This window comes from Macaca thibetana, chromosome 3 (assembly GCF_024542745.1).
Source record: "Macaca thibetana thibetana isolate TM-01 chromosome 3, ASM2454274v1, whole genome shotgun sequence".
Taxonomy (NCBI): domain Eukaryota; kingdom Metazoa; phylum Chordata; class Mammalia; order Primates; family Cercopithecidae; genus Macaca; species Macaca thibetana.
Genome location: NC_065580.1, coordinates 21,993,835 through 22,015,311, shown reverse-complemented (window position 1 = coordinate 22,015,311; position 21,477 = coordinate 21,993,835). Strand labels below are relative to the sequence as shown.

The window sequence follows — 21,477 nt, the reverse complement described above, 5'->3', positions numbered from 1 at the left end:
ATGTTTAAGTTTGCTGAAACTGCACCCACAGCTGCCCCTTCCCCCAGGTGCTCTGTCCCAGGGAGATGGGAATTTTATCTATAAGCCCCTGACTGGGGCTGCTGCCTTTCTTTCAGGGATGCCCTGCCCAGAGAGGAGGAATCTAGAGAGGCAGTCTGGCTACAGTGGCTTTGCAGCACTGAGGTGGGGCTCTGCCCAGTCCAATCTTCCTGGTGGCTTTGTTTACACTGTGAGGGGAAAACTGCCTACTTAAGCCTCAGTAATGGTGGATGCCCCTCCCTGCACCAAGCTGGAGCATCATAGGTGGACTTCAGACTGCTGTGCTGGCAGTGACAATTTCAAGCCAGTGGATCTTAGCTTGCTGGGCTCCGTGGGGGTGGGATTTGCTGAGCAACACCACTTGGCTCCCTGGCTTCAGTCCCCATTCCAGAGAAGTGAACAGTGCTGTCTCACTGGCATTCCAGGCACCACCAGGGTAAGAAAAAAAAAATTTCTGCAACTAGCCCAGTGTCTGCCCAAAGGGCTGCCCGGTTTTGTGCTTGAAACCCAGGGCCCTTGTGGCGTAGGCACCCGAGGGAATCTCCCTGGTCTATGGGTTGTGAAGACCATATGAACCTGGTACCTCAGTTGGAAAGGCAGAAATCACCTGCCTTTTTGTGTTGGTCTCGCTGGGAGCTGCAGACCAGAGCCGTTCCTATTTGGCCATCTTGCTCAGGAATCCTAGAGCATCTTTAATACATCAGTGTGCATTATGGCACAACAAATGAAGAATTGAGGGTAAGCGTTCTCCCATACTTACTTGACAGTAGAATGGTTTATTCTACATAAAGATTGTTTAACAATTTGTGGAACTAGTTAAGAGTTCTATAGAATAAACTTTGTCACCGCTGTTCTAGTATCATGGTAAGGTTTTGGAAACCCTAATGCCAATGCTGCAACACAAAGCACTGAGGTAAAAGCTACAGATGTGAGCACATATGCATTCCAGCCATACTATTTTGGACCAGCTACTAGGATTTTAAAGATTGCTCAAGTTAATTTTAAAAACCATCTTGGCTCACGCCTGTAATCCCAGCACTTTGTGAGGCCGAGGCGGGTAGATCATGAGGCCAAGAGTTCGAGACCAGCCTGACCAATATGGTGAAACCCCATCTCTACTTAAAAAAAAAAAAAAAAAAAAAAATTAGCTGGGTGTGGTGGCATGTGCCTGTAATCTTAGCTACTCAGGAGGCTGCGGTAGGAGAATTGCTTGAATCTGGCAGGCAAAGGTTGCAGTGAGCTGAGATCATGCCACTGCACTCCAGCCTGGGTGACAGAGTGAGACTCAAAAAAAAAAAACAAAAACCCTCTAATATATGAAATATCCTGAGTCATGGCATTGAAGAAAGCAACGGAGTTTGTATCAATCTAAGACAGGATTACATTTCAATCCTCCAAGATTGTTTATAGGAAAGGACCTAGATTAGCATCTTACAATCAATTTCAGCATAGCCTAAATCTGTTTGTCTTTTACTTAGAACATAATGTTACGTGAGCATTTCCTTAAGTTCCCTAGGTAGTATTCCACTGCAGAGGACCAGTATTAAGGTATATGTTCTGGGTTATATGGAGTTCACTCACTGGCAAGACCTCTGAATAAACAGAATTTATAATAACATTGGTATTTTCCATATTCATTTGGCAAAGATCAGCTTCCACATTGAGATGATTTTTCAACCCGTGGATGAGGCAAACAAAATCTTCTAATAGCTTTCCATCACTTAAAAGGCTAAAAACAGAGGAGAGGGGGGATCTTACGGATAATGACAACTCTTCCTTGTTCTTTTTTATATAAATGAATGGATTCTCAATAATTACACCAAGTGACCCATCCTATCATCATCCCTCTATCATCCTAGAAATAGATGAGAACCCAATCAGCTGATTTATGACTCATTTGGACAGTGATGGAAATGGAGAGGATCATTCTTTTCAACAGGCCCCAAATCCACCCCATAACTATCTTTAAAGTTGAACCCATGACTGAGGAAGCACCAAAGCATTTCCTTATTTTGGCAGTTTATTTTTTTTTAAATAAGTATTAATCATCTTACTTCCTTTCCTTCTTTAGATACAGAATTTTTCCCTCAAAGAAAAAATTATCTATATTAGTACTTTCCTATACCCTAATTATTTAAAAAATCCAAGAATATGCTTATAGGCCCAGTCTCATTAACAATATATTCTAAGGTACAAGCTCTCATTTCAATATAAGAGCAAAGGAAAGCAGGGTGTATAAACTGAATCTGCAAGGTCCTGATCACAGGTAGTTAAATTAATTGTAGACCACTCAATAGCTTTCCAAACACTGGCCTTCTTATTTCTCATGTCTTGAGTTCATCCATTAAGATATATTTGGGCAATTAGCATCAACCATTTTTGTTCTTCCATAATTTGCCTGATCATAATTTTGACAATATTTATCTTGCTAAAAATTTGGTCTAAACGTCTCTTACAACGAGCTAAGAAACGTCAAATAATGGTTTGTTCAACCCTGGGGCAAGCCCCATTCCTAAGCAGATTCAATCAGGAGCACCTGCATGATATATAAGTTACCCAGGCTTCCTTGTCTATAGGGACCCTTTCTAGTTCCAGATAGAACAGAAGTTTCATGTTTGCTCAAATTCATTCTGATTGTGTATGAAATACACCCGTCTTATAATGGACTCAATTTAGTTATTAGTACATGCATTCATTCATTCACTTATTAACTTATTTTTCTACCTGCATCTGATGCAACACATCTCACCTTTTTGTACCAGGTAAAACAGAAACAAACAGGCAAAACCTGAACAAACCAAATAAAAATTGATTTTGTCTTCCACTTGAGAAAATGCAACTCTAATGTCCTTAACAGTTTCTTACTGCCTCCAGGTATCCTTTCTTTTTTATTTCTCTTTCTTTTTCTCTTCCTCCTTTCTCTATTTTTCCTTTCCTTGAAGTTCAGGTTCATAGGTCCCCTTCCTCTGTGGCCCTGCTCCAGCACGTAGCAGAGGGACTGTGTTGAAACAGCAGAAGCCCACAGTCAAAACTTTTTTTTTTTTTTTTTTTTTTTTTTTTGGCTGCAGACAGCCATTTAGAGACACCCTCTGTTGCTTCAGATATATCCCAGCCCTATGTCATTGGGCTTCCTTCTCCACATGTGGGGACTGCCCTTGGGGCTCATCCACTGTTTCCTACATTTGCACATTCTGAAACCATGAACATCCTCTCACCATTCAAATCAGAGGTCAAAAGACAGATCTAGAGAAAATTACTGTCAAAGCTATGCCCAGTCTCCCTACTAGTCACTTGATTAACTTAATATCACTTATTGTACACCCAATGTTTACTTAACATGGTCCTCACAGTTGCAGATACAAACCCTCAAAGCCGCTCAAGTGAGTTCATCTGCCACTGTGCTTCACACTGGCCACAGCTGTGCCAATAGATCAGGGTAGGGCAAATGACAAATGGGTAAACTATACAGAGGTAAGGATGCATCAGTCGGAGCTACCAGGGACTATTTCCAAAAGATTAGCCTTTTAAATGTGCATCCCTCCTTATTCAGTCATATTGCCCTCTCTGGGGCCACTTACATATTCTCTTAAATACATTCAGACTTCAATTAAGTCCTTCTCTCTTCAGGGATTGGGTATAATGCTCTTTATTGATCCCAACAGTTCCAAATTTTCTTATTTTATTAAATACGTTTATAAGCAAACAGATAGGGTGCAGATTAGTATAATATTAGTATTTTCCTTTTCTAAAATGAGAAGGAACATTGTTCATGTAAATCATACTTACAAAAATAAATTCACAGGTATCTCATACCTAAAAACAGTAGAATTTTATATAGTATATATCTATATATAAAATATATAAATATATTAAAATGTATATATGTATATTCAGATATATATAAAACAATGTATCATTTTCCAGGAAAGGTTCTTTAATAGACACATATATCCAGAATAATTCAAATACAGATCATAATTAGTCCCAGTGGTTCCTCATTAAAAAGGAAAGGAAAAGAAAGGGAAGACAAGGAAACAGAAAGGAGGTCAGGGAAGAGAAGAGGAAAAAAGGAGTGAGCAGAGGAGGTGAGGGAAGGAGAGGGAAGGGAAAACGTTGCAAGACAGAAAATACAATGTCATCTGTAGAAAATCAAATTTGAGTGAGTAATTACTAATTTGTGTACTAACAGATAACATTATTGAGTGCTCATTATCTGCTGGCCTATGTATTATGTGCTCTACATGCATTATCTCATTTGATACTTACAACAATTTTATAGTTTTTTTTTTTCATTGTAGAGAGAAGGTGACTCAGGCTTAGAAAGGTTAAGTAACTTGTCCAAGGTTACGCAGCTCTGCATTGGGATCCAATAGTACTGTCAGCTTCAATCTGTACTCTTTATATCTTCTCTCATGACTGTTAACAAATAGAGTGCACAAATAATAATCTACTGGATAATAAGTTCAACTGTGTCCTGCAGCCAGTGCTTGCCTAAGAAAATCAGCAAAAGTGAGACAATAAAGTCAACCAGTGCATCTAGATGGTGACTTGATTATCTTGTTTTTGTCCTGATTATAGGCTGTTGCCATTTTTGTGAGTCAAAATGGTTGAATATTGGCAATTTTATATAATTAAGTCTAATAAGTATGCCTATATGTACACATATATTTATCTATGCATACACACAAATTTATGAATTCATAATGATATTCAATGTTTATTTAGTATATACTGAATTTAAGAAACTATTTTAAATACTTTTATAATTTTACTGTCTTCCCATCAAACTTATGAGGTTGGTGCCATTATTTTCCTCATTTTATAAAAGAGGAAATTAAAGCTTGAAAAGTTTTATAACTTGCTAAAAGTCACATCAAAAGTGACAGAACCAGGGTCTGTTCCTTATTAGTCTGATTTTAGTACTAATTCTCTTGATCACAATGATATATCGATCCATATTTAATATATGTATTTCTATATGTTTGGGAAAAATCCATGCTAAGGTAAAGATTTTTGTTTTTTTGGTTTTAACTTTTTGCATGCTTCCTTCATATATCTCCTTTCATTTAATAGATCTTCCATATTTTTATTTGATATTTAAAGGGATGAAAGTTAAAACAGTTAAGTAACTAACTCAAAGTCACACAGTGATTAATGACTGGAGTACAACTCAAATTTATCTTAGTATGATGCATGATAAACCCAAACTTATGGAAATTCTGATGCTTAATTGAGAAGTAGTTTACATAAAGAGAATAAAACCTATCTTGTCTTGCAAGCTAATTGCTAAAGATGTGCATCAGTGATACCCACTGTAGACTCATTAATCTATTGTAGGAAGTTCAAGTCCCTCTGCTTTTCAGAGTTCCCACTAGTGATAGGAATATGTATGTCATTATTGACTTCTTCTTCTCCCTCATTCCCCAAATTCAATTATACATTTTAAAACCTAGCATGTCTTCTCCATCCCTTTCCTTTCTTTCTACCCTAGGTCCTTTCTTTCCCATGGATCATTGCTGTTACTTAGGTACTAATTTTCTGCTCCTGGTTTTGTCCCTTAAAATCCGTCCCCTTCACAACTATTTCAGAAATTTACTTAAAATACAAATTTATTCATAGTACTTCCTTTTTGAAAACCCTCATCAGATCCCCATCCACTATACCATGAAGTCTGAGTTTCCTAAGTAGAGCACATACGTTTTCGACAGTTCAACTTCTTTCTGACTCTCAGCCACCTCCTGTCACCTCTCCCAGACTCAATTTAGCATTTCCAGCACCACTGAACTTACACGCACTGCAGTTTCTGGCCGTGTTACATTTACTCAGATTATTCTCTACCGCATCATCATAATTATATTTATTTTTAAGACTTTATTTTTTAAGGCAGTTTTAGGTTCATAGCAAAATTACAGAGATTTTTCATATACCTCCTACCCTCACACATGCACAGCCTCTGCCATTTTCAATATCCCCCATCAGTGTTACATTTGTTACAATGAATATACATTGAACACATCATTATCACCCAAAGTCCATAGTTTATATTGGGGTTCACTCTTGGTGTTGTACTTTCTATGAGCTTAGACAAATGTATAATGACATGTACCCATCATTATATTATATGGTGTTTTTTTCACTGCCATAAAAGTCCTCACGGCTCCACCTATTCAGAACTCCATCCCTGGCAATTTCTGCCAACCATTGATCTTTTTACTGTCTTCACAGTTTTTACCTTTTCCAGGGTGTCATATAGTTGGATTTATACAGTATGCAGTCTTTTCATATTGCTGTCTTTGACTTAACAATATGCATTTAATGTTCCTTTATGTCTTTTCGTGGCTTGATAACTTACTTGTTTTTAGCACTATGTAATACTCCATTGTCTGGATGTACCACAGTTTATCTATTCATTCACCTACCAAAGGATATCTTTTTTGCTTCCACATTATGGCAATTATAAATAAAGCTGCTATACATGTCTATGTGCAGGTTTTTGTGTGGACATGTTTTTAACTTATTTGGGTAAATATCAAGAAGTATATAATAATTTGCTGGATCTCATGGTAAAAGTATGTTGAGTTTTGTAAGAAACCACTGAATTATCTTCCAAAGTGACTGTGCCATTTTTCAATTCCACCAGCAGCAGGTGAATGCTCCTCTTGCCCCACATCCTCTCCAGGATTTGGTGTTGTCAGTGATCCAGATTATGGCCATTCTAATAAATGTGTAGTAGTAATCTCATTGCCTTCATTTGCATTTCCCTGATGGCATATGATATAAAGTATCTTTCCATATGCTAATTTACCATCTGTATGTTTTTCGTGAGTTATCCATTAAGATCTTTGGCCCATTTTTGAGTTTACTTATTGTTGATTTTAGGAGTTCTTTGTACATTTTGGATAACTGTCTTTTTTCAGATGTGTCTTTCAGTCTGTGGGTTTGTCTTTTCAATTCTCCCAGTCTGTGGCTTCTTTTCTCATTGTCTTAACATTGTCTTTCAAAGAGAAGTTTACAATATTAATGAAGTTCAGTTTATCAATTATATATTTCATGGAATGCCTTTAGTGTTGTATTTTAAAAGTCATCACCATACCCAAAGTCATGCAGGTTTTTCTCATATGTTACCTTCTAGGATTTTTATAGCTTTGCATTTTACAATTAGGTCTTTGATCCACTTTGAGTTAATTTTTGTGAAGGGACTAAGGTCTGTGCCTAGATTCATTGTTTTTTTGCATGTAGATGTCCAAGTATTTCAGCATAATTTGTTGAAAAGACTATCTTTGCTCCATTGTATTGCTTATGCTCCTTTGTCAAAAATGAGTTGACTATATTCATGTGGGTCTATTTCTGAGCTCTCTATTATGTTTCCTTAATATATTTGTCTATTATTTTGCCAATACCACACTGTTTTGATTACTACAGCTTTACACATATTTATTTTTTACAATACATTGTTGAGATAGGTACCATATTGTTCCACTTGAGAACACTGTCAGGCTTGGGTTAACTTAGCTACTGTTTGGAGGTGAGGAGGGAAACACACTTTTTCATAGATATTTACACAGATGTACAATCTTCCCTTGATTTTATTTTCCTTTGATTAAAATCCTTCCTCTGCCATGTCTGTCTCATAAAATTATGTGCATAATCAATTTTCAATGATTCTGTATGACCAAACTTAGCAAACATACTGTTTGTCATGGAGGCAAACCATGGTAGCTGATTACCATTTTTTAATGAGAGTCAGGGTTACAATACTTACCATTATCACACTTATTTTAAGCTGCAGGCCTTTACTCAGACCATGTTTCTCAGAGTCACTTCTCTTTTAGTATATGTGATTCTATTCTCAGTCCTAAGTGAGATGCCAGTCTTCCGTGTTCCTGGAGGAGTAAACCTTTGTCCTGACAGGTGCATGTACTTCAGATGTTTGTGTCTAACTTGAGTCACAACAGATTTTTCTCTCAAGAATTCCAGTATAGGAGCTGTCCTTATAAAGACTAATATACTCCATTTTTCTGTTTGTTGTAATTATTTTTACTGTTTCCCACACATGTTTTGTTTCTCTTTTCTACCAGGTTGTTAGCAACATGAGTACAGGGTCTGGATCTTACCCATTCAAGAGTGTATTCCCAGCACCCAATGCCTGGCATATAGTAAGTGCTCAATAAATTTTTAATGAATAAATACATTTATAGACAAAACATTAAGTTGTTGTGAAGTCACAATAATCCTTTGGAAAGGTAATTACGTGAAGGAAAATTAAATATCAGTTACTCTTATGAGATAATATTAGTCTGGGTTGTTGCGTTAGGATATTTCTATTAACTTCCACTTAAACAGAACAACCCACAGACCAGGGACAAACTATTCACTAAGAACTACTTGTTACTCCAAATCAAGTTGATTCAACTTATCAGGAAAAAGGTCCACACCCTACCAAAAGCACATGGCTTAATACGTCAAAATTTGTTGAGTTTTTTTTTTTAATTTTCAAAATCTTCTGACCTTAACGATGAATTTCCTCTAGAAGCAATATTTTCAGTGAACACTAAATTTTGCAAATACTTGTTTTAAGGAATTGAATCATGAAACTATGAGAACTGGCAATTCTGAAATCGTTAAGGCAGGCCAGCAGGCTAGAAACTCACACAGGAGTTAGTGCTGCAATCTTGAGGTAGTATTTTTTCTCCAAGAAACCTTAGTTTTTACTCCCAAGGTTTCAACTGATGGATGAGGCCCTGCATTATTAAGAAAAATCTCATTTACTTAAATTCAACTGATTGTACATGTTAACTATATATACAAAATACTTTCATAGCAGCACCTAGATTTTTGTTTGATTAAAGAACTGGGGGGGGGCGGAGCAAGATGGCCGAATAGGAACAGCTCCAGTCTCCAACTCCCAGCACGAGCGACACAGAAGACCAGTGATTTCTGCATTTTCAACTGAGGTACCGGGTTCATCTCACTGGGGAGTGCTGGACGATTGGTGCTGGTCAGCTGCTGCAGCCCGACCAGCGAGAGCTGAAGCAGGGCGAGGCATTGCCTCACCTGGGAAGCGCAAGGGGGAAGGGAATCCCTTTTCCTAGCCAGGGGAACTGAGACACACAACACCTGGAAAATCGGGTAACTCCCACCCCAATACTGCGCTTTAAGCAAACAGGCACACCAGGAGATCATATCCCACACCTGGCCGGGAGGGTCCCACACCCACAGAGCCTCCCTCATTGCTAGCACAGCAGTCTGTGATCTACCGGCAAGGCAGCAGCGAGGCTGCGGGAGGGGCGCCCGCCATTGCTGAGGCTTAAGTAGGTAAACAAAGCTGCTGGGAAGCTCGAGCTGGGTGGAGCTCACAGCAGCTCAAGGAAACCTGCCTGTCTCTGTAGACTCCACCTCTGGGGACAGGGCAATAACAAACACAGCCGAAACCTCAGCAGACGCAAACGACTCTGTCTGACAGCTTTGAAGAGAGCAGTGGATCTCCCAACACGGAGGTTGAGATCTGAGAAGGGACAGACTCCCTGCTCAAGTGGGTCCCTGACCCCTGAGTAGCCTAACTGGGAGACATCCCCCACTAGGGGCAGTCTGACACCCCACACCTCACAGGGTGGAGTACACCCCTGAGAGGAAGCTTCCAAAGCAAGAATCAGACAGGTACACTCGCTGTTCAGAAATATTCTATCTTCTGCAGCCTCTGCTGCTGATACCCAGGCAAACAGGATCTGGAGTGGACCTCAAGCAATCTCCAACAGACCTACAGCTGAGGGTCCTGACTGTTAGAAGGAAAACTATCAAACAGGAAGGACACCTACACCAAAACCCCATCAGTACCTCACCACCATCAAAGACCAGAGGCAGATAAAACCACAAAGATGGGGAAAAAGCAGGGCAGAAAAGCTGGAAATTCAAAAAATAAGAGCGCATCTCCCGCGGCAAAGGAGCGCAGCTCATCGCCAGCAACGGATCAAAGCTGGACGGAGAATGACTTTGACGAGATGAGAGAAGAAGGCTTCAGTCCATCAAATTTCTCAGAGCTAAAGGAGGAATTACGTACCCAGCGCAAAGAAACTAAAAATCTTGAAAAAAAAGTGGAAGAATTGATGGCTAGAGTAATTAATGCAGAGAAGGTCATAAATGAAATGAAAGAGATGAAAACCATGACACGAGAAATACGTGACAAATGCACAAGCTTCAGTAACTGACTCGATCAACTGGAAGAAAGAGTATCTGCGATTGAGGATCAAATGAATGAAATGAAGCGAGAAGAGAAACCAAAAGAAAAAAGAAGAAAAAGAAATGAACAAAGCCTGCAAGAAGTATGGGATTATGTAAAAAGACCAAATCTACGTCTGATTGGGGTGCCTGAAAGTGAGGGGGAAAATGGAACCAAGTTGGAAAACACTCTTCAGGATATCATCCAGGAGAACTTCCCCAACCTCGTAGGGCAGGCCAACATTCAAATCCAGGAAATACAGAGAACGCCACAAAGATACTCCTCGAGAAGAGCAACTCCAAGACACATAATTGCCAGATTCACCAAAGTTGAAATGAAGGAAAAAATCTTAAGGGCAGCCAGAGAGAAAGGTCGGGTTACCCACGAAGGGAAGCCCATCAGACTAACAGCAGATCTCTCGGCAGAAACTCTCCAAGCCAGAAGAGAGTGGGGGCCAATATTCAACATTCTTAAAGAAAAGAATTTTCAACCCAGAATTTCATATCCAGCCAAACTAAGTTTCATAAGTGAAGGAGAAATAAAATCCTTTACAGATAAGCAAATGCTTAGAGATTTTGTCACCACTAGACCTGCCTTACAAGAGACCCTGAAGGAAGCACTAAACATGGAAAGGAACAACCGGTACCAGCCATTGCAAAAACATGCCAAAATGTAAAGGCCATCGAGGCTAGGAAGAAACTGTATCAACTAACGAGCAAAATAACCAGTTAATATCATAATGGCAGGATCAAGTTCACACATAACAATCTTAACCTGAAATGTAAATGGACTAAATGCTCCAATTAAAAGACACAGACTGGCAAACTGGATAAAGAGTCAAGACCCATCAGTCTGCTGTATTCAGGAGACCCATCTCACACGCAGAGGCATACATAGGCTCAAAATAAAGGGATGGAGGAAGATTTACCAAGCAAATGGAGTACAAAAAAAAGCGGGGGTTGCAATACTAGTCTCTGATAAAACAGACTTTAAACCATCAAAGATCAAAAGAGACAAAGAAGGCCATTACATAATGGTTAAGGGATCAATCCAACAGGAAGAGCTAACTAACCTAAATATATATGCACCCAATACAGGAGCACCCAGATTCATAAAGCAAGTCCTTAGAGACTTACAAAGAGACTTAGACTCCCATACAATAATAATGGGAGACTTCAACACTCCACTGTCAACATTAGACAGATCAACAAGACAGAAAGTTAACAAGGATATCCAGGAATTGAACTCATCTCTGCAGCAAGCAGACCTAATAGACATCTATAGAACTCTCCACCCCAAATCAACAGAATATACATTCTTCTCAGCACCACATCGTACTTACTCCAAAATCGACCACGTAATTGGAAGTAAAGCACTCCTCAGCAAATGTACAAGAACAGAAATTATAACAAACTGTCTCTCAGACCACAGTGCAATCAAACTAGAACTCAGGACTAAGAAACTCAATCAAAACCACTCAACTACATGGAAACTGAACAACCTGCTCCTGAATGACTACTGGGTACATAACGAAATGAAGGCAGAAATAAAGATGTTCTTTGAAACCAATGAGAACAAAGATACAACATACCAGAATCTCTGGGACACATTTAAAGCAGTGTGTAGAGGGAAATTTATAGCACTAAATGCCCACAAGAGAAAGCAGGAAAGATCTAAAATTGACACTCTAACATCGCAATTAAAAGAACTAGAGAAGCAAGAGCAAACACATTCGAAAGCTAGCAGAAGGCTAGAAATAACTAAGATCAGAGCAGAACTGAAGGAGATAGAGACACAAAAAACTCTCCAAAAAATCAATGAATCCAGGAGTTGGTTTTTTGAAAAGATCAACAAAATTGATAGACCACTAGCAAGACTAATAAAGAAGAAAAGAGAGAAGAATCAAATCGACGCAATTAAAAATGATAAAGGGGATATGACCACCCACCCCACAGAAATACAAACTACCATCAGAGAATACTATAAACACCTCTACGCAAATAAACTGGAAAATCTAGAAGAAATGGATAATTTCCTGGACACTTACACTCTTCCAAGACTAAACCAGGAAGAAGTTGAATCCCTGAATAGACCAATAGCAGGCTCTGAAATTGAGGCAATAATTAATAGCCTACCAACCAAAAAAAGTCCAGGACCAGATGGATTCACAGCTGAATTCTACCAGAGATACAAGGAGGAGTTGGTACCATTCCTTCTGAAACTATTCCAATCAATAGAAAAAGAGGGAATCCTCCCTAACTCATTTTATGAGGCCAACATCATCCTGATACCAAAGCCTGGCAGAGACACAACAAAAAAAGAGAATTTTAGACCAATATCCCTGATGAACATCGATGCAAAAATTCTCAATAAAATACTGGCAAACCGGATTCAGCAACACATCAAAAAGCTTATCCACCATGATCAAGTGGGCTTCATCCCTGGGATGCAAGGCTGGTTCAACATTCGCAAATCAATAAACATAATCCAGCATATAAACAGAACCAAAGACAAGAACCACATGATTATCTCAATAGATGCAGAAAAGGCCTTTGACAAAATTCAACAGCCCTTCATGCTAAAAACGCTCAATAAATTCGGTATTGATGGAACGTACCTCAAAATAATAAGAGCTATTTATGACAAACCCACAGCCAATATCATACTGAATGGGCAAAAACTGGAAAAATTCCCTTTGAAAACTGGCACAAGACAGGGATGCCCTCTCTCACCACTCCTATTCAACATAGTGTTGGAAGTTCTGGCTAGGGCAATCAGGCAAGAGAAAGAAATCAAGGGTATTCAGTTAGGAAAAGAAGAAGTCAAACTGTCCCTGTTTGCAGATGACATGATTGTATATTTAGAAAACCCCATTGTCTCAGCCCAAAATCTCCTTAAGCTGATAAGCAACTTCAGCAAAGTCTCAGGATACAAAATTAATGTGCAAAAATCACAAGCATTCTTATACACCAGTAACAGACAAACAGAGCCAAATCAGGAATGAACTTCCATTCACAATTGCTTCAAAGAGAATAAAATACCTAGGAATCCAACTTACAAGGGATGTAAAGGACCTCTTCAAGGAGAACTACAAACCACTGCTCAGTGAAATAAAAGAGGACACAAACAAATGGAAGAACATACCATGCTCATGGATAGGAAGAATCAATATCGTGAAAATGGCCATACTGCCCAAGGTAATTTATAGATTCAATGCCATCCCCATCAAGCTACCAATGAGTTTCTTCACAGAATTGGAAAAAACTGCTTTAAAGTTCATATGGAACCAAAAAAGAGCCCGCATCTCCAAGACAATCCTAAGTCAAAAGAACAAAGCTGGAGGCATCACGCTACCTGACTTCAAACTATACTACAAGGCTACAGTAACCAAAACAGCATGGTACTGGTACCAAAACAGAGATATAGACCAATGGAACAGAACAGAGTCCTCAGAAATAATACCACACATCTACAGCCATCTGATATTTGACAAACCTGAGAGAAACAAGAAATGGGGAAAGGATTCCCTATTTAATCAATGGTGCTGGGAAAATTGGCTAGCCATAAGTAGAAAGCTGAAACTGGATCCTTTCCTTACTCCTTATACGAAAATTAATTCAAGATGGATTAGAGACTTAAATGTTAGACCTAATACCATAAAAATCCTAGAGGAAAACCTAGGTAGTACCATTCAGGACATAGGCATGGGCAAAGACTTCATGTCTAAAACACCAAAAGCAACGGCAGCAAAAGCCAACATTGACAAATGGGATCTAATTAAACTAAAGAGCTTCTGCACAGCAAAAGAAACTACCATGAGAGTGAACAGGCAACCTACAGAATGGGAGAAAATTTTTGCAATCTACTCATCTGACAAAGGGCTAATATCCAGAACCTACAAAGAACTCAAACAAATTTACAAGAAAAAAACAAACAACCCCATCAAAAAGTGGGCAAAGGATAAAAACAGACATTTCTCAAAAGAAGACATTCATACAGCCAACAGACACATGAAAAAATGCTCATCATCACTGGCCATCAGAGAAATGCAAATCAAAACCACAATGAGATACCATCTCACACCAGTTAGAATGGCGATCATTAAAAAGTCAGGAAACAACAGGTGCTGGAGAGGATGTGGAGAAATAGGAACACTTTTACACTGTTGGTGGGATTGTAAACTAGTTCAACCATTATGGAAAACAGTATGGCGATTCCTCAAGGATCTAGAACTAGACGTACCATATGACCCAGCCATCCCATTACTGGGTATATACCCAAAGGATTATAAATTATGCTGCTATAAAGACACATGCACACGTATGTTTATTGCAGCACTATTCACAATAGCAAAGACTTGGAATCAACCCAAATGTCCATCAGTGACAGATTGGATTAAGAAAATGTGGCACATATACACCATGGAATACTATGCAGCCATCAAAAAGGATGAGTTTGTGTCCTTTGTAGGGACATGGATGCAGCTGGAAACCATCATTCTTAGCAAACTATCACAAGAACAGAAAACCAAACACCGCATGTTCTCACTCATAGGTGGGAACTGAACAATGAGATCACTTGGACTCGGGAAGGGGAACATCACACACAGGGGCCTATCATGGGGAGGGGGGAGGGGGGAGGGATTGCATTGGGAGTTATACCTGATGTAAATGACGAGTTGATGGGTGCAGCACACCAACATGGCACAAGTATACATATGTAACAAACCTGCACGTTATGCACATGTACCCTACAACTTAAAGTATAATAATAATAAATAAATTAAATATATATATATTTAAAAAAAAAAGAACTAGGAACTATGTCACAATCAAATTGACACACAAAATTAACTATCACAGTCATACAGTCATGATAGATATTGATGAGCTTATAGTAAGCCTGATTCATCGAGTGGTATTTTTGTTCATAGAAGTGAGTTATGGCAGTATCTTTACACAGACCCATACAGCAAGAGAGACAGAGAGAGAGAAAAAGAGGAAGAGAGCACAGATATAACATGCTCTTGCTTCAGAAAGTGAGACATTTGCATGATCAGGAGCAAAAGCTTAGCTATGAGACTCCTTTGATTTCAAGTCTGAGCACCATCTCTTACTAGCTGGCACTACATAACTTACCCATTTAATGTGGCTTAGTTTTCTTATCTATAAGAGTCAGGATAAAAATAGTACCACCTTTGACATTGGGCCAATCGTTTTTAGATAATCAAAAATTGTTCGTTTTTCTCAGTATTAGCTCCCTGAAGTCAGGGGAGAGAGATGTAATGCAGCGCATGTTCACACATTCCCTTGAAAATGAAGCCACAGCCCCTTGACAGGCACACGGAGAAGTGCCAGAGATGGCCATAGATGGTAAAGCAAACAGCTTTAGCCTAGTGGCTTTCTGCCTGTCACTAAAATAAGCTCAAGCTAGGAATAATATGATAATGGGGATTGGGGCATAGTTTTGACCCTATCTCCTTAGTAAAGAAAAGCTTTTACATACATTAGCCTCAGAAGCCATTTCAAAGTCCTATGATCAAAGAAATCCAACCCCAATGTGAAAAAGTAAAATGAGGAAAAATACAGATCCTAAATGCTTTCCATGCCTGATAATTTTTGTTTCAAAAGAAAAAAAGCACTCACAAATTCACCCTGTATAGAGGTCATAGTCATCAACTTAAAAGTCTTAAAAAATCCAACCAATTACCTCATACATACAATGATAAATAAATAAGAAAATAAATAAACTGATGTGACTATGTTTCCACTGTTTTGTTTAAAGGTTGTTTGCTTGAGCATGATGGTTGCAATGCCACGTAAATGCAGAATACTAATTGTGAAAGGTGAAATCAAGACCTTGCCGCTCCAAATACTCTCTCTAGCTCTCTGATTGTACCTGCTCTCATGCTCCAACCCCTTTCCTGACCTCCACATCACAAACTGACAGACCTTAGTGAAAATAAGGGGACATTTTAAAGCAAAAATAAATCTGTCATTTTTATAGTCAAAAGTGTCACAGCTCAAACATCAATGGTGTTTCGGAAGATTCAGTAATGTATTCTGTATCCATGCTTACTGAAGATGTCATCAGTAGTAGTTATTCCATATGAAAGTTATTTTTGAGTTGCTCTTGCATTGTAATATAATCATCAATATTATGTCTTTGCCTTAAAAAATAAACTCGCATTTTATTTGCTGGGCCACACTACATAAGCCACATCAATTTCTTATTTGATAGAGAGGTACTTATTTGGTCGGCTCACCACAACCTCTACCTCCTAGGTCCAAGCAATTCTCTCTTTTTCAATAAAGAAAGATGTTTAGCACTATTGTCTTTATTCAAATAATTGTCATAACCATGAGGTTATTTTTCAAGTTACAATAAAATCAAATATATTAATTTTTTTAGATATTTTCTAATTTAAAAGTATCTTAAATTATTTGATAAATACTAAATTATGAGTGAGACTAGATCCTATACGATCTCAGCTTAGTTTAATAGGGAAGAAGGGATAAGCAGATTTATATACTGTATTCACTGTTTTGGAAAACTCTCTGTTCTTATCTATAACTTCACTGCTATAGCCACCAGGTTATTACAACAATCCTTATTCAGAGGTGAGAAGGCTGTGGAACACAATTAACTTTAATAAATACATAAGCATAATTTTGTATAAGCATAATTTCTCATTAACATATCAACTATTTATACAGAGAAAGTGGCCAAAAGTAAAATAATAGCTTTTATTTATTAATATATCCTACGCATGTTGTGTAGTAAAGTACAAAATTAATAATTTTATCTTATTAACATATTCCCTATAGTCTATGTGAATTGTCTACATACACATACATCACAATTAGAAATACAATGGCAAAAAGATTCCATTCACTGTGCAACTAAAAATAAGCAAGGTCGATCTTAGCAGGATATACACAAATATACATACAGAAACACAGGTCTATAAAAATTTTATGTTCAATATTTGTTTACTGAAAAATTACAACACATCAGAAAGGGACAAGAGAAAAAACTTGAATAAGTAAACAATATTTCTTGATATGAATACTCAACACTATAAAAATGTTAATTATTTATAACAGACCGATAACAATTCCACAAAGGGCTGGGTGTGGTCGCTCATGCCCATAATTCCAGCACTTCAGGAGGCCAAGGTGGGGAAATCATTTGAGCCCAGGAGTTCAGGACCAGCCTGGACACTACAGGGAGACCCTGTCTCTATAAAAATTAAAAACCATTACCCAGGTATGGTGGTGCACACCTGTGGTCCCAGTTACTCTGGAGGCTGAAGGGGGAGGATTGCATGGTCCTGGAAGGCGGAGGTTGCAATAAGCCAAGATTGCACTGCTGTACACTCCAGCCTTTGCAACAGAGCAAGACCCTGTCTCAAAATAAATACATAAAATTTAAAGAAATAATTTCATAAGGATAAAGGGATTCACAGATTTTTCTTAAGTCATATAAAATAGCATGAAAGTATAATAAAGATAATTAAAAATAAAACACTAATAAGTTGTACTTATAATTAGAGCATTTGAATATATTATAAAATTTACAATAAAAAATATTCCTGCGGGTGTAAGAATAGACAGATCCAGCAATGGAATAGAATGGAAAGCCCAGAAATAGAACTCAGTGTATGGAATCATTTAATAAATGGTAGAACCAGCTTTCAAATTTGTGGAGAAAGTGTAAACTGCCTGATAAATGTTTCTGGATTTATTTTTAAACTATTTTTTAAAGTTGATATTAGATCTTTTTATACCTTATTCTAAATATAGTTTATATAAATTACAGTTTAAACTATAAAATATATAAATTAGCTAAAGGAATTATCATTAAATATTAACTTCTTTGGGATGGAGAAAGTCTTTTTAATTGATACCATGAGTATCAATAGATAAAACACAAGTAAAAAATATCTTCTATAAAAGGACAAAGGGTAAATGTAACTGCCAATTGTCAAACACATTAACAGCATAAAACTTCAAAAATCAATAAAATGATAGCTAAAACTTCAAATAGAATATTTTATTTATCTGATTCACAAAGCTTTTTAGTAATTATTCTTATTTTTGTTACTAACTATAGGAAAATATCATTATCATGAATCATGATTGGGATTGTGCTATCCAAAATAGCAAATGTATATAACTTTGGCCAATGATCTCATTTATAGATATTTATCCTAAGAAAGTAATCAGAGATCTATTTTAAAAAATCATGTACAAGGAAGTTTGCTACACTATTATTTGCTAGAGTAAAAAATTAGAAATAACTTAAGTGTCACCAATAGAGAATTATTTAATGAAATTGTAGTATGCCACAAAACTAAGTATCATGTACCCATAAAAAATGATGCATTAGAATATTTTCAAATGTCATATAAAAATGTCTGTGATTATCTTTATTTGAAAATGTTACTGCTCAGTACTAACAGCAAAAGTCATAGAGTGTGAGCCTACAGGCCAAAGCTCTCCACAAACATGTTTTGCTGGCTTCTCAGTATTTTACGACTGTGAGCCAAGATTTAAAAATTGAAAGAGTAAGTATAAAAATCCAGATTTTCAGTGTTTCTTTATAATTCTGAATATGTGACAACTCTGTGTCCACATTCTCACCCAGCTGTATCTCGACAGTGGAGTAGTTGACAGCTTTTCTGATTTTCCCCACTCCAAGGCCTACCAGCTGCACAGTGTGTACATGTTAACTTATGCCAGCTTCCTTCCTTTGCTCTTCAATCCTTTGCCTGGCCCCAGTGAAATAATGCATTGATATACACAATGTAATCTAAAACTTTTAAATAGTACATGTGTATGTGTATGAGTGTATTGCATGCTCATGTATGTGTGTAGGAAGATAAACAAGATTTCAAAAGCAATAAAAATTCACAGGTGCTTTCAACCATTCTATACAGTCTTTGACAATGGAAGACATATTGATACTGTTCACTGTTTTATCCACTGAAGTCAGCTAGAGAAACTCATCTCTTGAATAATCAAGTAAAGTGGATGGCCCTTGTGAGTCAAATATAAATGATCCAGAATATTTTTTCTTTGTTTTACTTCTTGAAATGCTCTAATTTGAAAATCGGAAAAAGAAATAATTTTTACTTTTTAATGTCCAAATGCAGATGAAGGTTTCAAAGCAGAGAAAATATATATGAGAGATCAATCTCATGTGATTTTTAAATTAAAAAGAAAGATATAATATCTTTGAGACTTAATGCACCCGTCATTGGCAATGAATTCTGCTCTGCGATATAAAACATAATGCTCTACAGGAAACAATTTATTCTTGTCTGATCTTTGGAATTTTGTTTAGATTTCAGGCTGCCAATGGAAATTCTCAGAATACTCTTCCTTACCCTTGGCAAATAGTTGCAGCATGTCTTAAAACACGCCCTCTCCAGAAGCCTTTCCTTAATTTCCCTCCCTTCTTGCAGGACTACATAGGCAGCAATTACAGTGATGCTGTAAAATAAGCATGTAAGTCATTGGATCACTATTTAGTTTGTCCACTAAATAAGTCCAGGATGAAATCACTGGCACAGAGGTGTCAGTTAATTGAGGAATCAGACAGCCAGAGGGATACACTGGGTGAGAAAACACCCTTATTTCAAGGACAAACCTCTGCTATGACATTGAAGAGAATACACAAATGAACTTGCCAAGGAAATTGCTTTCCTTCTCTAATATATGATCTCTTGCTCCAGTGCTACAGCTAGCTTTTAGTGAGTTAGTAGGTATATATGGAGCTAGATTGAGAGAATTAGTTCATGCTCGTACGTTTCAATATTGAGAGTGAAATGAAGATACAGATAGCAATTTGAGTCTAATTTTCAAGCCTGCATGGATGAAGGGTCACAGAAGGAAGCTGAGATGTACCAGGATATTGAAGGTGGGAGGATTGAAGATAGTGACAAAGAAAACCACAGCTGACACAAAGCTGAGACCTCTTCCATAAGGCCAACAAAGCCAAACTAGCAAAAATTCAAGAGAGATTGAGCTGTTTTCTTTTTGTAGATACACAGGGTACAGTGTTTAGGAAAATGCAGATCTAAGGGAGAAGTGAGTGACATCATCTCTGACCTCTCAGTCAGCATCATATGGATCCTAAGAGAACTCAAGTAAAATTAGAATCCTAAGACTCTTTTAGAGCTGAAAGAGATGTTAGAGTCAAATGTCCTCATTGCCACAGGGACAAAAATCAAACTCAGAGAAATGAAATAGCATCTCTGGAATGACAATGCACATATTTCAATATCACAGACCCCTTCCCTTTTCATGAGTTTAGATCAACATTGCTATTTAAAAACAAACAGATCAACGTGAGAAATGGAGAGGTGGTTTGGGTGGACAATGTGTCTACTGTCAATCTGCCTGAGTTCCTGAAAAAAGCATCATCTTGCATAATTAAATATTTTATTTTTGAGATGAAATGTATTCTAAAGAAGAACCCCTCTCAGATTACACCCCAAAGTCCTAAATTTAAAAAAAAAAAAAAAAAAAAAAAAACATGTGCACATAGTGACTCAGGAGGAGAAAACAATAGAAGTAGCTACCAGTTAGTTAATCACGCCAAATAGGTAGTTTGCAAGAAAGTAAAGGCAGTATCAAATTTTAAAATTATAGAAAAAACCCTCACTTAGATACATTGATAATTTGGGATTGGGGCTTATTTCACATAGTAGGTTTATTTAATTTAGTCATGAAATTTGCCCATGAACGCTATTGCTAAATCATGTACTTCTTTCCCCACCCTGTTTATTTGCTGTTCACTATATCACCTAACCATGGAAATCAGTTGAGTCATCATTAACAATGCTTATTATTGTTCATTATCCTTCAAAAGTGTACCATCCAGGAGGGGGAGGGAGAGCATCGGGATAAACAGCTAATGCACATAGGGCTTAATACCTAGGTGATGGGTTGATAGGTGCAGCAAACCACCATGGCACACGTTTACTTATGTAACAGACTTGCACGTCCTCCACATGTGTCCTGGAACTTAAAATAAAATATTTTAAAACTACGAATAGTTAAACAGAAGTCACACATGACACATTCTTGCTCTGGATATCCATAATCTGCTGGGGTTTGTTCTACATACAGGATAAGTAAACAGAACAGATAGTTCTGTTCCCAATTGCTTCCTGATACTACATAAACGCTGCCACGATCTGCACCCAAGGTTCA

General features: G+C 37.6%; 1 protein-coding gene across 4 annotated transcripts in view; it reads left to right on the top strand.

The window, feature by feature from the left end:
* The window catches only part of CHRM2 (cholinergic receptor muscarinic 2), a 158,089-nt gene that overhangs the window by 115,691 nt on the left and 20,921 nt on the right, over positions 1-21,477 (top strand). For 2 of the 4 annotated variants that reach the window (XM_050782415.1, XM_050782414.1), the window contains exon 3: positions 8,118-8,195. The exons of the other annotated variants lie outside the window; for them this stretch is intronic. The gene's annotated coding sequence lies outside the window, so the exon portion shown is untranslated. The remainder of the gene's footprint in view (positions 1-8,117; positions 8,196-21,477) is intronic. 4 annotated transcript variants of the gene reach the window in all.